Below are 17,224 nucleotides of genomic sequence, written 5' to 3'. Positions count from 1 at the left end.
TGGCCGTTCCATGGGAACAGTGAGACTGACATGAACATGGTTTTGTGTCGATCAAACGTTTTCACTTCAGCTTTTCCATTTACTCTATTGACTATCCCATAGGCGGAAATCCCAGGGGGGACGGGGGGGACACGACCCCCCCATCCTGGGGAAAATATGATTTGTCCCCCCCAATATATCACTGTAAACATAACTATGTAATGTCAATAATATTAATAATACGCAATGAAAGCACTTGTACTGATTATAGACACTTAATAGCGCGTTTTTAAATTTCACAAGATAGCGACCCCCCCGCCCTTTGCCTCACAATGGTTTGATCCACTGCCAGTTCTTTAGCTGGCAAGGTAATAGAGGGCTCGTATCTACTGTCCGAAAGGCACTCAATGTACGTAACTGACGTGAGGTAATCCAGTCAATCGCGCCTTAGCAATGTATATATTTTTTTCATGTTGCAGGGTTCACACACTAGCTGAATTTGCAGAGCTAGCGCGCAAACTAAAGCAAACATTAACTATCAAGCTAGCTAGTACCTATTCCATTTATGTGGCGTCGTCAAAGATGGAATATTTGCTATCGTCAGTTTATTCCAAGATTAGCATGCAGCTGTAGTGCTTCAAAGTCTCTGTGATAAGGTTAGCGATAAACTGAAGTCCAAACTGAACAAAACTACACTCTCTTATGCCATTGTTTTAAATATATTTAATGGTCTCGTTGCAAAAGCTAAATTGTCGCTAGTGAATGTTTTTTTTTTTTTCACCTTTTAACCAGGTAGCAAAGATTATAGCAAACACCACAGAAACGGAATTGGTGCTCGCTAGCTTTGCAAATTCAGCTATTGTTGGAAGCCTGCCAATATGAAACAAACTATGTTAAAATTTCAAAACGTTGCAGCATGTGTTGTGTAAATGTGTGTGTGCAGCTAGACCGGTCAGCCAGCCAGCCAGGTAGAAAAATGTCAGAAAAAAGTAAAAAGACGGACATCAGAGTATTTTTCAGTACACCAAAACGCAAAGTAAGAACTCTAGTAGCCTAATATCTCAAAGACCAGTTGATAAAATGTTCATAAGAAAGAAGTGAAATGCTAATGGAAATATTTCACAATGATGTCATTAGGCAGAGCAGGCAACAGATGGCACACAGACAGCAGAGCTGGGGACAGATATGCAGGGACAGACTGGCAGAGACAGGGAGTCTCAGGTAAGTTTGTTGAGTCTTTGTTTGGCAACATTATGAAAGGTTCTCAATTTTTTTGATTTGTAAAATAGGGACATAATTGGAAAATGCCATGAATACCCCCACTCTCAATTTAAACTGGTGACTGAACCAAGATTTGTTTAAGGCAATGGTATTGCTGTTGTGATTAATTGTGTAGTTTTGGGTACCGGTAGTTAGGAGTACAGCAAACACCTTATTTATTTTCTAGGAGACAGACTGTGAGTCAGTGAGGGTGGTGAAAGGGAAAGAGCCAAGGAGAGAGACTTGAGGACAGTGTCACAGCCACGGCAGGACCAGGTGTCACCCTTGTTGCCAGCAGCACCAGTATAGGGGACAGTGGCACAGCATCGTCCAGTTACCTCAGTGATGACACAAAACCATATCAGCCACACCCACAATTTATAGAACCGCAAACTCTTGCAAACGTTTCAAGAGAGAGGAACACTGCACTGATAAGGAACATTGCTATAACTATTATTATTAGTAGTATTATAATGATTTAAACAAGTTGGGACAACCCTTCAGTTAACTACTGTACCTAACAATTATCCAGTAGTAGTGATTATGGTCCCTCAATATACCTTTAACATATTACAACATAGTCTATGTGTTACAGCACTACTTTTGGTGTCCCCCTCAGGAATTGCTCCTGAGAAAATTTCATGTAATTGTCCCCTCCAAGGTTGATATCAGATTTTCGCCCCTGGACTATCCATGTTGAGGCATTGGATATACACTGCGACGTGCAGTCAGGGTAGGCAGGCTAGACACTGCGTGCACTGTAATAATCTAACACAATACAATTACATTCTCAATGACTCTGGTGGTCTTCATGCTCAAAATCAAAAAATGAGCGAAAACTGCATCAAAGACCTCAGGAAAGGTTCCAGGGTATGCATGCCCATCCATTCAAATCGTTGACGCATGCGACCGTTCCCGACTCCAGTCACTGTCTATAAACAGGGTTGTTGGGTCGTTGCATTGAGACGTTTTCATATTTTGAGCCTTGCCTAAACATATTGTTTGGGTAAGCTCCTCACATTAGGAAGTCTCCGACCACTGAACAAAAATATCAATGCAACATGTAAAGTGTTGGTCCCATGTTTCATGAGCTGAAATAAAAGATCCCAGAAAATGTTCATACGCACAAAAAAGTTATTTCTCTCGAATTCTGTGCACAAATTTGTTTACATCCCTTTTAGTGAGCATTTCTCCTTTGCCAAGACAATCCATCCACCTGGCAGGTGTGGAATATCAAGAAGCTGATTAAAAAGCAAGATCCTTACACGGGTGCACCTTGTGCTGGGGACAATAAAAGGCCACTAAAATGTGCAGTTTTGTTGCAAAAACACACTGACACAGATGCCTCACGTTTTGAGGGAGCGTGCAATTGGCATACTGAATGCAGGAATGTCCACCAGAGCTGTTGCCACATAATTGAATGTTCATTTCGCTACCATAAACCGCCTCCAATGTCGTTTTAGAGAATTTGCAGTACGTCAAAATGGCATAACTACAGCAGACCACGTGTAACAATGCCAGCCCAGGAACTCCACATCTGGCTTCTTAACCTTTGGGATTGACTGATTGGCTGGGCCTGGTTCCCCAGTGGGTGGGCCTGGCTCCCAAGTGGATAGTATTGAGAATTTTCCAGACCATGTGTGTTAATTAATATTTACAGAAGAGCTAGTTAGATGGGTGTACTCCATATGTGCTCTGGGTCAATAGACACCAATAGACATGCACCTGTCTTTGGGTTGGACACGACTGGTTATTCCTGTAACTGTGTAATGGCCTACTATGTACTGTTGATATGGTTACACCTCTTGTTTTTTTCCCCAGAACATGTGTGTCCCTTTCAGAGCAATTAGCAGGATGACATGTCTGGTTATTTCTGTAAAGTACCAAGGAGTGGTGCTCAGGTCCTACATGTATGCACCTGTCTTAGTCGAGAACAGGTCTGTCTTTTTAAACTATTTGTAATGGTTTTCCTCCTCCTCTTCGTCCGAAGAGGAGGAGTAGGGATTTGACCAAAACGCAACGTTATGATACGACATGACTTTTATTTAAACAAGACGAAAACTAAACAAACTTGAGAATTTACAAAATAACAAAACGACGTAGACAGACCTGAACATGGAACTTACATAACTACACAAAGAACTCACGAACAGGAACAGACTACATCAAAACGAACAAACAAACGAAACAGTCCCGTGTGGTGCACAGACACGGAAGACAACCACCCACAAACAAACAGTGTGAAAACACCTACCTTAATATGGCTCTCAATCAGAGGAAATGAAAACCACCTGCCTCTAATTGAGAGCCATATCAGGTCACCCTATTACCAACATAGAAACACATAACATAGACTACCCACCCAAACTCACGCCCTGACCGTCAAACACATACAAAATAACAGAAAACCGGTCAGGAACGTGACACTATTGCTGTTGCTCTACGGGTTCCATGCCCTAATATGAAACCAAACTAAACTTAGTGCAAGGCAATAAGATAACAGTGGCTAAATGCCAGAGGGGATGAGCCATTAAGAGGAGTTACTATGAGTGAGACATAAGGAGGAAAAATGTATAAGAAGTCTGTGCCAAGATTTGAAAGGGAGCTTCATGAATCAGCTCGACTTTTGTTATATTGTAATAAAAGTCTATTTGAACGCACATGCTCCGGTATTTGAGAAATATTATTGGCTGAATAGTTCCACAACAATAGATAGGCCTATGCCCTCCCAGGCCCACCCATGGCTGCGCCCCTGCCCAGTCATGTGAAATCCATAGAATAGGAGGCCCTAGTGAATTTATTTCAATTTATTGATTTCCTTATATGAACTGTAACTCAGTAAAATATTAGAAATTGTTACAGGTTGTGTTTATATTTTTGTTCAGTATAATTTGGTACTCGCATCCCTTGAACTGAATGAAACTAGCTAGCTAGCAAAAACAACCTGACAAATGGACTGCACCTCAAACAATATTCCAAGTTGGATTTACAAGGAAAACTTAAAAAAATGTATAATTCAGAGAGGGAGACCAACACCTGCCCTTCCTGACCTTCATCAGAGGAAGGGACAGGAAATAATTCGATCAGGACTACGATATGCTGCTGATGGCCTCCAGATGTGATACCTGACTGTCAAATCCTTCACCCGCTTTCTGCTGATGGTCTATGGGAAGATTTCCAGAGAAAAATATGTACTCTTTCATGTTCTTCTAAATAAAATAATGGACATGGGGTTCTGCTGTGTACATATCAGCGACACGGAAACATTTGTGGATGCCCTGAAACAAGACTTTGACACTTTCTATGATTGGTTTGAGGAGAAATGCACCACACTCGGACTGACAGACACAGCAATCCGAAGGAGACAGCCAATGACAGGAATGTGTTTCAACATTTTGGACAATCTCAGTGTTCAAATGAAAGCCAGGTTTGATTATTTTGTCATCCTTGCCCCTCATGTCAATCGAGTCATACACTTTTCAAACTCAAAAGGAATAAAGAAGACTTCTACATCGTTCTCACCGAGAGGTTCATCTTGAAGGACAGATGAATGGACTTAATTTACAAGTAAAGGTAGGCCTAAATGCATTTTCCTTTGCAATTTGTGGCTTGTGCTACTGTTGAATGAACATGACAATATATGACATCTCTTTGATGCATTTGATTTATCAAGCTCAAATGTTGTTTTGATGAGACACATTTTTGTGTCACAGCACTCACAAACTGTTATGCTGACTGAATGAGGACCCAAAAGCGACTTAACAGAAACAGAGTCTTTATTCCAGTCTTAACCTGTTGGGGATGGGGGCGCTGTTTAGACTATTTATGCTAATGTGGCTAATTTTTTAAACGGCTTCCCACAAAATCCTTGATCGTACAACATGCATATTATTATTATTATTGGATAGAAAACAGTCTATAGTTTCTATAGGAGTTGAAATTTTGTCTCTAAGTGGAACAGAGCCCATTCTACAGCAATTTCCCTGACATGGAGTCAGATTTGAGAAATGTTGGCCACTTTTCTGAAGTCAGTTAAAAGGGCACTGTCGTTGCTATGACTATACGGACACTTCTTACGTCTTCCCCTGGATGCCTTTACGTGATGACGATTCCAACGGGCTCGATTGCGCGTTCACAGGCCCTACAAATGAAAAAACTCTGAAGCTAGTCATTCTTTGGGAGCTGCGTAACGCGCGTGGAAGACACCGACCCTCTCCTGTTCCAAGCGTTAGTTTAGCCTGTTATATTTCTCCGGTCATCTTTTCACTCGTTATAGGAGTTACAAACATCACAAAGTAGTTAATTTAAAGCGTTTTATAGCAATTTATATCCGTTTAGTGCGATTTTGGGACATTTATTTTTGCAACGATGTGAAAAGTTGGGCACGCTTTTCAGTTCATCCCGAACGTAGTTGACATTTCCACATGGCAAGAGGACAGCTTTCCACCAAAAGACGATTTCTCCCAAGAAAGGATCCTTTGCCCAAGATACTGATGGAAGAACAGCTCAAGGTAGGACATTTTTATTATGATAAATCGTGTTTCTGTCGAAACATTTTAGTGGCTTAGGACGCCATGTTTTTTGACGTAGCTTCGCTTGGCGCAAACTGTATTGAAAAGTAAGGATAAATTAAAAAATGTAATAACGCAATTGTATTAAGAATTAAATTGTCTATCAATCCCTGTCCACCCTATATTTTTTAGTCACGTTTATGAGTATTTATGTATAAGAGTAGATCACTGTCTAAGTGGCGCAAGGACATTTTCTGACCAGCTGAGCTACATTTCACATTGTCTAACCATGATTTTGGTGGCTAAATATAAACATTTTCGATCAAACTGTATATGCATGTTGTAATGTGATGTTACAGGAGTGTCATCGGAAGAATTCTGAGAAGGTTAGTGAAAAAATTAATATCTTTTGGCGATGTTGACTTTTATCGCTCACTTTGGCTAGAATCAATGCTGGGCTGCTAATTGCTATGTGCTAAGCTAATATAACGATTTATTGTGTTTTCGCTGTAAGACACTTAGAAAATCTGAAATATTGTCTGTATTCACAGGATCTGTGTCTTTCGATTCGTGTATGCTGTGTATTTTTACGAAATGTTTGATGATTAGTAGTTAGGTAAACACGTTGCTCATTGTAATTATTCTAGTCCATTTGTGATGGTGGGTGCAATTGTAAACTATGCCATATACCTGAAATATGCACTTTTTTCTAACAAAACCTATCCCATACCATAAATATGTTATCAGACTGTCATCTAATGAGTTTTTTTGTTGGTTAGGGGCTATAAATATCTTAGTTTAGCCGAATTGGTGATGGCTACTGGTGTTGGTGGACAAATAAAAGATGGTGGATTATGCTAATGTGTTTTTAGGTAATAGATGTACATCTTTACATATTGTGTCTTCCCTGTAAAACATTTTAAAAATCGGAAATGTTGACTGGATTCATAAGATCTGTGTCTTTCATTAGCTGTATTGGACTTTAATGTGTGAAAGTTAAATATTTAAAAAAAATATTTTTTTTGAATTTCGCGGCACTGGTTTTTCAGTGGGGGGGGGGGGGGTGTGCCGCTAGCGCCACGCTGATCCTAGACAGGTTAAACAAAAACGATACTCCTGGATATATCTTAGGTAACACGCAGCATCTGAAGAAGGCAAAAACACGACAGGGCGGAACAAGGACACAGAACAGCAAACATCAAACAAGGATCCGACAAGGACAGAAGCGGAAAACAGAGGGAGAAATAGGGACTCTAATCAGAGGGCAAAATAGAGGACAGGTGTGAAAGGGTAAATGAGGTAGTTAGGAGAATGAGGAACAGCTGGGAGCAGGAACGGAACGATAGAGAGAGAGAGCGAGAGAGGGAGAGAGGGAGGGGGAGAGAGAGGGATAGAAAGAGGGAAAGAACCAAATAAGACCAGCAGAGGGAAACGAATAGAAGGGAAGCACAGGGACAAGACATGATAATCAATGACAAAACATGACAGTACCCCCCCACTCACCGAGCGCCTCCTGGCGCACTCGAGGAGGAACCCTGGCGGCAACGGAGGAAATCATCAATCAACGAACGGTCCAGCACGTCCCGAGATGGAACCCAACTCCTCTCCTCAGGACCGTAACCCTCCCAATCCACTAAGTACTGGTGACCACGTCCCCGAGAACGCATGTCCATGATCTTCCGTACCCTGTAAATAGGTGCGCCCTCGACAAGGACGGGGGGTGGGGAGGGAAGACGAACGGGGGCGCGAAGAAAAGGCTTGACACAGGAGACATGGAAGACAGGGTGGACGCGACGAAGATGTCGCGGAAGAAGCAGTCGCACAGCGACAGGATTGACGACCTGAGAGACACGGAACGGACCAATGAACCGCGGAGTCAACTTGCGAGAAGCTGTCGTAAGGGGAAGGTTACGAGTGGAAAGCCACACTCTCTGACCGCGACAATACCTAGGACTCTTAATCCTACGTTTATTGGCGGCTCTCACAGTCTGCGCCCTGTAACGGCAAAGTGCAGACCTGACCCTCCTCCAGGTGCGCTCACAACGTTGGACAAAAACCTGAGCGGAGGGAACGCTGGACTCGGCGAGCTGGGACGAGAACAGAGGAGGCTGGTACCCAAGACTACTCTGAAACGGAGATAGCCCGGTAGCAGACGAAGGAAGCGAGTTGTGAGCGTATTCTGCCCAGGGGAGCTGTTCTGCCCAAGACGCAGGGTTACGAAAAGAAAGGCTGCGTAATATGCGACCAATCGTCTGATTGGCCCTTTCCTGCTTGACCGTTAGACTGGGGATGAAACCCGGAAGAGAGACTGACGGAAGCACCAATCAAACGACAGAACTCCCTCCAAAACTGTGACGTGAATTGCGGACCTCTGTCTGAAACGGCGTCTAACGGGAGGCCATGAATTCTAAACACATTCTCAATGATGATTTGTGCCGTCTCCTTAGCGGAAGGAAGCTTAGCGAGGGGAATGAAATGTGCCGCCTTAGAGAACCTATCGACAACCGTAAGAATCCCAGTCTTCCCCGCAGACGAAGGCAGACCGGTAATAAAGTCTAAGGCGATGTGAGACCATGGTCGAGAAGGAATGGGAAGCGGTCTGAGACGACCGGCAGGAGGAGAGTTACCTGACAAGCAGCCACGAAACGGCGCGTGTCACGCTCCTGAGTAGGCCACCAAAACCGCTGGCGAATAGAAGCAAGCGTACCCCGAACGCCGGGGTGGCCAGCTAACTTGGCAGAGTGAGCCCACTGAAGAACAGCCCGACGAGTAGAGACAGGAACGAACAGAAGGTTACTAGGACAAGCGCGCGGCGACGCAGTGTGAGTGAGCGCTTGCTTTACCTGTCTCTCAATTCCCCAGACAGTCAACCCGACAACACGCCCCTCAGGGAGAATCCCCTCGGGGTCGGTAGAAGCCACAGAAGAACCAAAGAGACGGGATAAGGCATCAGGCTTGGTGTTCTTATTTCCCGGGCGATAAGAAATCACGAACTCGAAACGAGCGAAAAACAACGCCCAACGAGCTTGACGTGCATTAAGTCGTTTGGCAGAACGGATGTACTCAAGATTCTTATGGTCAGTCCAAACGACAAAAGGAACGGTCGCCCCCTCCAACCACTGTCGCCATTCGCCTAGGGCTAAGCGGATGGCGAGCAGTTCGCGGTTACCCACATCATAGTTGCGTTCCGATGGCGACAGGCGATGAGAAAAATAAGCGCAAGGATGGACCTTGTCGTCAGAGTGGAAGCGCTGGGACAGAATGGCTCCCACACCCACCTCTGAAGCGTCAACCTCGACAATAAATTGTTTAGTGACGTCAGGAGTAACAAGGATAGGAGCAGATGTAAAACGCTTCTTGAGGAGATCAAAAGCTCCCTGGGCGGAACCGGACCACTTAAAGCACGTCTTGACAGAAGTCAGAGCTGTGAGAGGAGCAGCCACTTGACCGAAATTACGAATGAAACGCCGATAGAAATTAGCGAAACCGAGAAAGCGCTGCAACTCGACACGTGACTTAGGAACGGGCCAATCGCTGACAGCCTGGACCTTAGCGGGATCCATCTGAATGCCTTCAGCGGAAATAACAGAACCGAGAAATGTGACAGAGGAGACATGAAAGGCGCACTTCTCAGCCTTCACGTAGAGACAATTCTCTAAAAGGCGCTGGAGTACACGTCGAACGTGCTGAACATGAATCTCGAGTGACGGTGAAAAAAAATCAGGATATCGTCAAGGTAAACGAAAACAAAGATGTTCAGCATGTCTCTCAGTACATCATTAACTAATGCCTGAAAGACAGCTGGAGCATTAGCGAGACCGAACGGCAGAACCCGGTATTCAAAATGCCCTAACGGAGTGTTAAACGCCGTTTTCCACTCGTCCCCCTCTCTGATGCGCACGAGATGGTAAGCGTTACGAAGGTCCAACTTAGTAAAGAACCTGGCTCCCTGCAGAATCTCGAAGGCTGACGACATAAGGGGAAGCGGATAACGATTCTTAACCGTTATGTCATTCAGCCCTCGATAATCCACGCAGGGACGCAGAGTACCGTCCTTCTTCTTAACAAAAAAAAACCCCGCTCCGGCGGGAGAGGAAGAAGGCACCACGGTACCGGCGTCGAGAGAAACAGACAGATAATCCTCGAGAGCCTTACGTTCGGGAGCCGACAGAGAGTATAGTCTACCCCGAGGAGGAGTGGTTCCCGGAAGGAGATCAATACAACAATCATACGACCGGTGAGGAGGAAGGGAGTTGGCTCTGGACCGACTGAAGACCGTGCGCAGATCATGATATTCCTCCGGCACTCCTGTCAAATCACCAGGTTCCTCCTGAGAAGAGGGGACAGAAGAAACAGGGGGGATAGCAGACATTAAACACTTCACATGACAAGAAACGTTCCAGGATAGGATAGAATTACTAGACCAATTTATAGAAGGATTATGACATACTAGCCAGGGATGACCCAAAACAACAGGTGTAAAAGGTGAACGAAAAATCAAAAAGGAAATGGTCTCACTGTGGTTACCAGATACTGTAAGGGTTAAAGGTAGTGTCTCACATCTGATACTGGGGAGAAGACTACCATCTAAGGCGAACATGGGCGTGGGCTTCCCTAACTGTCTGAGAGGAATGTCATGCTTCCGAGCCCATGCTTCGTCCATAAAACAACCCTCAGCCCCAGAGTCTATCAAGGCACTGCAGGAAGCAGCCGAACCAGACCAGCGTAGATGGACCAACAAGGTAGTACAGGATCTTGATGGAGAGACCTGAGTAGTAGCGCTCACCAGTAGCCCTCCGCTTACTGATGAGCTCTGTCTTTTACTGGACATGAAATAACAAAATGTCCAGCAGAACCGCAATAGAGGCAAAGGCGGTTGGTGATTCTCCGTTCCCTCTCATTAGTCGAGATGCGAATACCTCCCAGCTGCATGGGCTCAGTCTCTGAGCCGGTGGGAGGAGATGGTTGAGATGCGGAGAGGGGGAACACCGTTAACGCGAGCTCTCCTCCACGAGCTCGGTGACGAAGATCTACCCGTCGTTCTATGCGGATGGCGAGTGCAATCAAAGAGTCCACGCTGGAAGGAACCTCCCGGGAGAGAATCTCATCTTTAACCTCAGCGTGGAGTCCCTCCAGAAAACGAGCGAGCAACGCCGGCTCGTTCCAGTCACTGGAGGCAGCAAGAGTGCGAAACTCTATAGAGTAATCCGTTATGGATCGATCACCTTGACATAGGGAAGCCAGGGCCCTTGAAGCCTCCTTCCCAAAAACTGAACGATCAAAAACCCGTATCATCTCCTCTTTAAAGTTCTGATAATCGTTAGTACACTCAGCCCTTGCCTCCCAGATAGCTGTGCCCCACTCCCGAGCCCAACCAGTAAGGAGTGATATGACGTAGGCGATCCGAGCTCTCTCTCTTGAGTATGTGTTGGGCTGGAGAGAAAACACAATATCACACTGGGTGAGAAAGGAGCGGCACTCAGTGGGTTGCCCAGAGTAACATGGTGGGTTATTAACCCTAGGTTCCGAAGACTCGGAAGACCAGGAAGTAGCAGGTGGCACGAGACGAAGACTCTGAAACTGTCCTGAGAGGTTGGAGACCTGAGCGGCCAGGGTCTCAACGGCATGACGAGCAGCAGACAATTCCTGCTCGTGTCTGCCGAGCATTGCTCCCTGGATCTTGATGGTAGTGTTGCGAGAATCCGTAGTCGCTGGGTCCATTACTGGTCGGATCCTTCTGTTATGCTGACTGAATGAGGACCCAAAAGCGACTTAACAGAAACAGAGTCTTTATTCCAGTCTTAAACAAAAACGATACTCCTGGATATATCTTAGGTAACACGCAGCATCTGAAGAAGGCAAAAACACGACAGGGCGGAACAAGGACACAGAACAGCAAACATCAAACAAGGATCCGACAAGGACAGAAGCGGAAAACAGAGGGAGAAATAGGGACTCTAATCAGAGGGCAAAATAGAGGACAGGTGTGAAAGAGTAAATGAGGTAGTTAGGAGAATGAGGAACAGCTGGGAGCAGGAACGGAACGATAGAGAGAGAGAGCGAGAGAGGGAGAGAGGGAGGGGGAGAGAGAGGGATAGAAAGAGGGAAAGAACCAAATAAGACCAGCAGAGGGAAACGAATAGAAGGGAAGCACAGGGACAAGACATGATAATCAATGACAAAACATGACACAAACTTCTACAGATGCACAATCGAGAGCATCCTGTCGGGCTGTATCACCGCCTGGTACTGCAACTGCTCCGCCCACAACCGTAAGGCTCTCCAGAGGGTAGTGAGGTCTGCACAACGCATCACCGGGGGCAAACTACCTGCCCTCCAGGACACCTACACCACCCGATGTCACAGGAAGGCCATAAAGATCATCAAGGACAACAACCACCCGAGCCACTGCCTGTTCACCCCGCTATCATCCAGAAGGCGAGGTCAGTACAGGTGCATCAAAGCAGGGACCGAGAGACTGAAAAACAGCTTCTATCTCAAGGCCATCAGACTGTTAAACAGCCACCACTAACATTTAGTGGCTGCTGCCAACATACTGACTCAACTCCAGCCACTTTAATAATGGGAATTGATGGAAATTTATGTAAAAATATATCACCAGCCACTTAAACAATGCCACTTAAAATAATGTTTACATACCCTACATTACTCATCTCATATGTATATGTATATACTGTACTCTATATCATCTACTGCATCTTGCCATCTTTATGTAATACATGTATCACTAGCAACTTTAAACTATGCCACTTTATGTTTATATACCCTACATTACTCATCTCATATGTATATACTGTTCTCTATACCATCTACTGCATCTTGCCTATGCCGTTCTGGACCATCACTCATTCATATATCTTTATGTACATATTCTTTATCCCTTTACACTTGTGTGTATAAGGTAGCAGTTGTGGAATTGTTAGGTTAGATTACTCGTTGGTTATTATTGCATTGTCGGAACTAGAAGCACACGCATTTTGCTACACTCGCATTAACATCTGCTAACCATGTGTATGTGACAAATAAAATTTGATTTGATTTGAAGTGTCTTCACTGACATTTTCAACCTCTCCCTGTCTGAGTCTGTAATACCAACATGTTTCAAGCAGACCACCATAGTCCCTGTGCCCAAGAACACTAAAGTAACCTGCCGAAATGACTACCGACCCGAGGCACTCACGTCTGTAACCATGAAGTGCTTTGAAAGGCTGGTCATAGCTCACATCAGCATTATCCCAGAAACCCTAGACCCACTCCAATTTGCACACCGCCCTAACAGATACACAGATGATGCAATCTCTATTGCACTCCACACTGCCACACTGATATGCCTTAACCTACCATTCAGTTCCACCTCCCACATATGCGGTGACATCACCTAGTTTAAACGTCTCTAGAGACAATGTCTCTCTCGTCATTACTCAATGCCTAGGGTTACCTCCAATGTACTCACATCCTATCATACCTCTGTCTGTACATTATGCCTTGAATCTATTCTATTGCGCCCAGAAACCTGCTCCTTTAAAACTCTGTTCCGAACGCACTAGACGACCAGTCCTGATAGCCTTTAGCTGTACCCTTATCCTACTCCTCCTCTGTTCCTCTGGTGATGTAGAGGTTAATCTAGGCCTTGCAGTGCCTAGCTCCGCTCCTACTCCCCAGGTGCTCTCATTTGTTGACTTCTGTAACCGTAAAAGCCTTGGTTTCATGCATGCTAACATTAGAAGCCTCCTCCCTAAGTTTGTTTTATTAACTGCTTTAGCACACTCTGCCAACCCGGATGTCCTAGCCGTGTCGGAATTCTGGCTTAGGAAGAACACCAAAACCCCTGAAATTTCCATCCCTAACTATAACATTTTCCAACAAGATAGAAGTGCAAAAGGGGGCGGTGTTGCAATCTACTTCAGAGATAGCATGCAGAGTTCTGTCTTACTATCCAGGTCTGTACCCAAACAATTCTAGCTTCTACTTTTTTTTCTACTCTCCTTCCAGACTCACAATAAACATCTCCAATCCAAAATTAAATCTAGAATTGGCTTCCTATTTCACAACAAAGCATCCTTCACTCCTGCTGCCAAACATACCCTCGTAAATCTGACTATCCTACCGATCCTCGGCTTCGGCGATGTCATTTACAAAATAGCCTCCAACACTCTACTCAACAAATTGGATGCCGTCTATCACAGTGCCATCTGTTTTGTCACCAAAGCCCCATATACTACCCACCACTGCGACCTGTATGCTCTCGTTGGCTGGCCCTCGCTTCATACTCGTCGCTGGCTCCAGGTCATCTACATGTCTCTGCTAGGTAAAGCCCCGCCTTATCTCAGCTCACTGGTCATGTGCATGCGCTCCAGCAGGTATATCTCACTGGTCACCACCAAAGCCAATTCTTCTTTTGGCTGCCTCTCCTTCCAGTTCTCTGCTGCCAATGACTGGAACGAACTGCAAAAATCACTAAAGCTGGAGACTCTCACCTCCCTCACTAGCTTTTAGCACCAGGTGTCAGAGCAGCTCACAGATCACTGCACCTGTATATATCTGTAAATAGCCCATCAACTACCTCATCCCCATACTGTATTTATTTATTTATCTTACTCCTTTGCACCCAAGTATCTCTACTTGCACGTTCATCTTCTGCACATTCTACCATTCCAGTGTTTAATTGCTAAATTGTAATTACTTTGCCATCATGGCCTATTTATTGCCTTTACCTCCCTTATCCTAACTCATTTGCAAATGCTGTATATATACTTGATTGTATGTTTTTTATTCCATGGGTAACTCTGTGTTGTTGTAACGGTGTTGTCGGAAGGATGAGACCAAGGCGCAGTGTTCTGTGAGTTCCACATAATTTATTAACGAAGTGAAACTTTAGAAAAGACAAAACAATAAAGAATACAACGACCGAACAGCTTCGTTGTGCAAACTACATGCACACAAACAAAGAACAAGATCCCACACAGAAGGAGGGAAAAGGGCTGCCTAAGTAGGATCCCCAATCAGAGACAACGATAGACAGCTGCCTCTGATTGGGAATCACACTCGGCCAGAAACAAAGAAATAAAGAACATAGAATGCCCACCCAAATCACACCCTGACCAAACCAAAATAGAGACATAAAAAGGTCAGGGCGTGACAGTTGTTGTATGTGTCGAACTGCTTTGCTTTATCTTGGCCAGGTCGCAGTTGCAAATGAGAACTTGTTCTCAACTGGCCTACCTGGTTAAATAAAGGTGAAATAAAAATAAAACAATAATAAAAATGAATCAGTCCAACAAGCTTGGCTGGATAGCTCATGATAACCTATTAACTTCTCTGCGCTACGGATCCCTTTTACGGGATCACTTTCCTAAACAACCGCTAGAATTGCAGGGCGCCAAATGCATAAATATTACTAAAAATATTTATAATCATGCAATCACAAGTGAAATATACCAAAACACAGCTTAGCTTGTTGTTAATCTACCTATCGTGTCAGATTTTGAAAATATGCTTTACAGCTAAAGAAATGTAATCTTTTGTGAGTGTATCAATCAATGCTACAACAGCTAGCCCCAAATTAGCATGGTCACGAAAGTCAGAAAAGCAATAAAATGAATCACTTACCTTTGATAATCTTTGGATGTTTGCACTCACGAGACTCCCAGTTACACAATAAATGTTCTTTTTGTTCGATAAATATTACTTTTATAACAAAAATTGCCATTTGGTTTGCGTGTTATGTTGAGAAAACTACAGCCTTGTTCCGGTCCTGAAAGGAAGATGAAAATTCCCAAACGTATCAGATTAAAAAATATTACTAAAAATATTTATAATCATGCAATCACAAGTGAAATATACCAAACCACAGTTTAGCTTGTTGTTAATTAATCCACCTAGATTTTGAAAATATACTTTACAGCGAAAGAAATCCAAGCTTTTGTGAGTGTAGCAATCAATGCTAGAACAGTTAGCCTTATATTAGCTTGGTTAGCTTGGTCACGAAAGTCAGAAAAGCAATAAAATTAATCGCTTACCTTTGATAATCTTCGGCTGTTTGCACTCACGAGACTCCCAGTTACACAATAAATGTTATTTTTGTTCGATAGAACATTTGTTGTGTAACTGGGAGTCTCGTGAGTGCAAACATACGAGACTCCCAGTTACACAGCAAATGTTCTTTTTGTTTGATAAATATTACTTTTATCACAAAAAAATGCCATTTGGGTTGCGCGTTATGTTGAGAAAACTACAGCCTCGTTCCGTTCGACAAATTCCAAAAAGTATTGGTAATGGTCGTAGAAACATGTCAAATGTTTTTTATAATCAATCCTCAGGTTGTTTTTAACAAACATAATCGATGATATTTCAACCGGACCATAACCTATTCTTTAAGAGAGAAAATGAAAATGGGGAGCCCCTGTCTCGCACGCAGGAATTATTCAGAGGACACCTGACTACTTTTGAAACATCTCGCTTATTTTTCTAAATAAAAACCTGAAACTATGTCTAAAGCCTGGTCACAGCCTGAGGAAGCCATTGGAAAAGGAGGAAACACAGATTTAAAAAATATATATATCACTTCCGGGATAGATTTTCTCAGGTTTTCGCCTGCAGAATAAGTATTGTTATACTCACAGACAATATTTTGACAGTTTTGGAAACTTTGGAGTGTTTTCTATCCTAATATGTAAATTATATGCATATTCTATGATCTGGGCCAGAGAAATTGTCCGTTTACCTTGGGAACGTTATTTAAAAAAATAAAATCTGACCCCTAGCGCTAAGAGGTTATTGTGTATTCTAATTATGGAATAACTAGTAGCATGTGGCTCATAGGCAAGATCATCTCATCCGTTTAACGTTCTGCGCAATGCTCATGTGCTACACACAAACGTTTTTCTCGTTTTTCCAAGATGGCGTAGCAGTGTAGGCGTGTTTTGTTCATACTCTCATGTACTTTTCATGTCTTCATGTCTCATGTCTTTTTTGTAAATACTTCAATTTTATTTTCAATCTCTTCTACATTTTAGTTCAATTATACCTTCCGGTAACCTGCCTCACCCAATGTGATACGGAACCGCTATTATTTTTTTTATTTTTAGTCTTTATAGCAAGAACCACCTAGCCATCAGAAGCTAACCAGCTAATTAGCTACAAGCTATTTAGTCATTGTTAGCCACTGCTAGCGGCCTTTACCTTCTGCACAGATACCAGCCCTTTATTTTAATTTAATTTTTTTAGCCTGGATAATACTCGCCAGCCTACCAGTAACGGACTGTCTCTCCACTACAACGCCGGATTCCTGCCGTAATCCCTGGACTATGACTCCTGATCTTCACAGCTAGCTAGCACCCACCGAGTTACCCAGTACCGAAGCTATCCCCGAGGCCCATCTCCCGGCCTACTCAGTTGTTCATCCGGACTCCACCCAAACATGGCTAGAACACACTACTCCACCGGATCCTTGC

General features: G+C 43.9%; 1 long non-coding RNA gene across 1 annotated transcript; it reads left to right on the top strand.

Annotated features, from left to right (window-relative positions):
• The first annotated feature begins 295 nt into the window (after window positions 1-295).
• Window positions 296-1,919, top strand: LOC129869372 (uncharacterized). The gene is made up of 3 exons (XR_008761897.1): window positions 296-406; window positions 1,117-1,200; window positions 1,427-1,919. It is a non-coding gene; the product is annotated as an uncharacterized LOC129869372 (long non-coding RNA).
• Window positions 1,920-17,224: the final 15,305 nt, after the last annotated feature.

The sequence above is a fragment of the Salvelinus fontinalis genome, chromosome 2 (genome assembly GCF_029448725.1).
Source record: "Salvelinus fontinalis isolate EN_2023a chromosome 2, ASM2944872v1, whole genome shotgun sequence".
In the NCBI taxonomy this organism is placed as follows: Eukaryota; Metazoa; Chordata; class Actinopteri; order Salmoniformes; family Salmonidae; genus Salvelinus; species Salvelinus fontinalis.
This window is presented reverse-complemented; position numbering and strand designations above follow the sequence as displayed.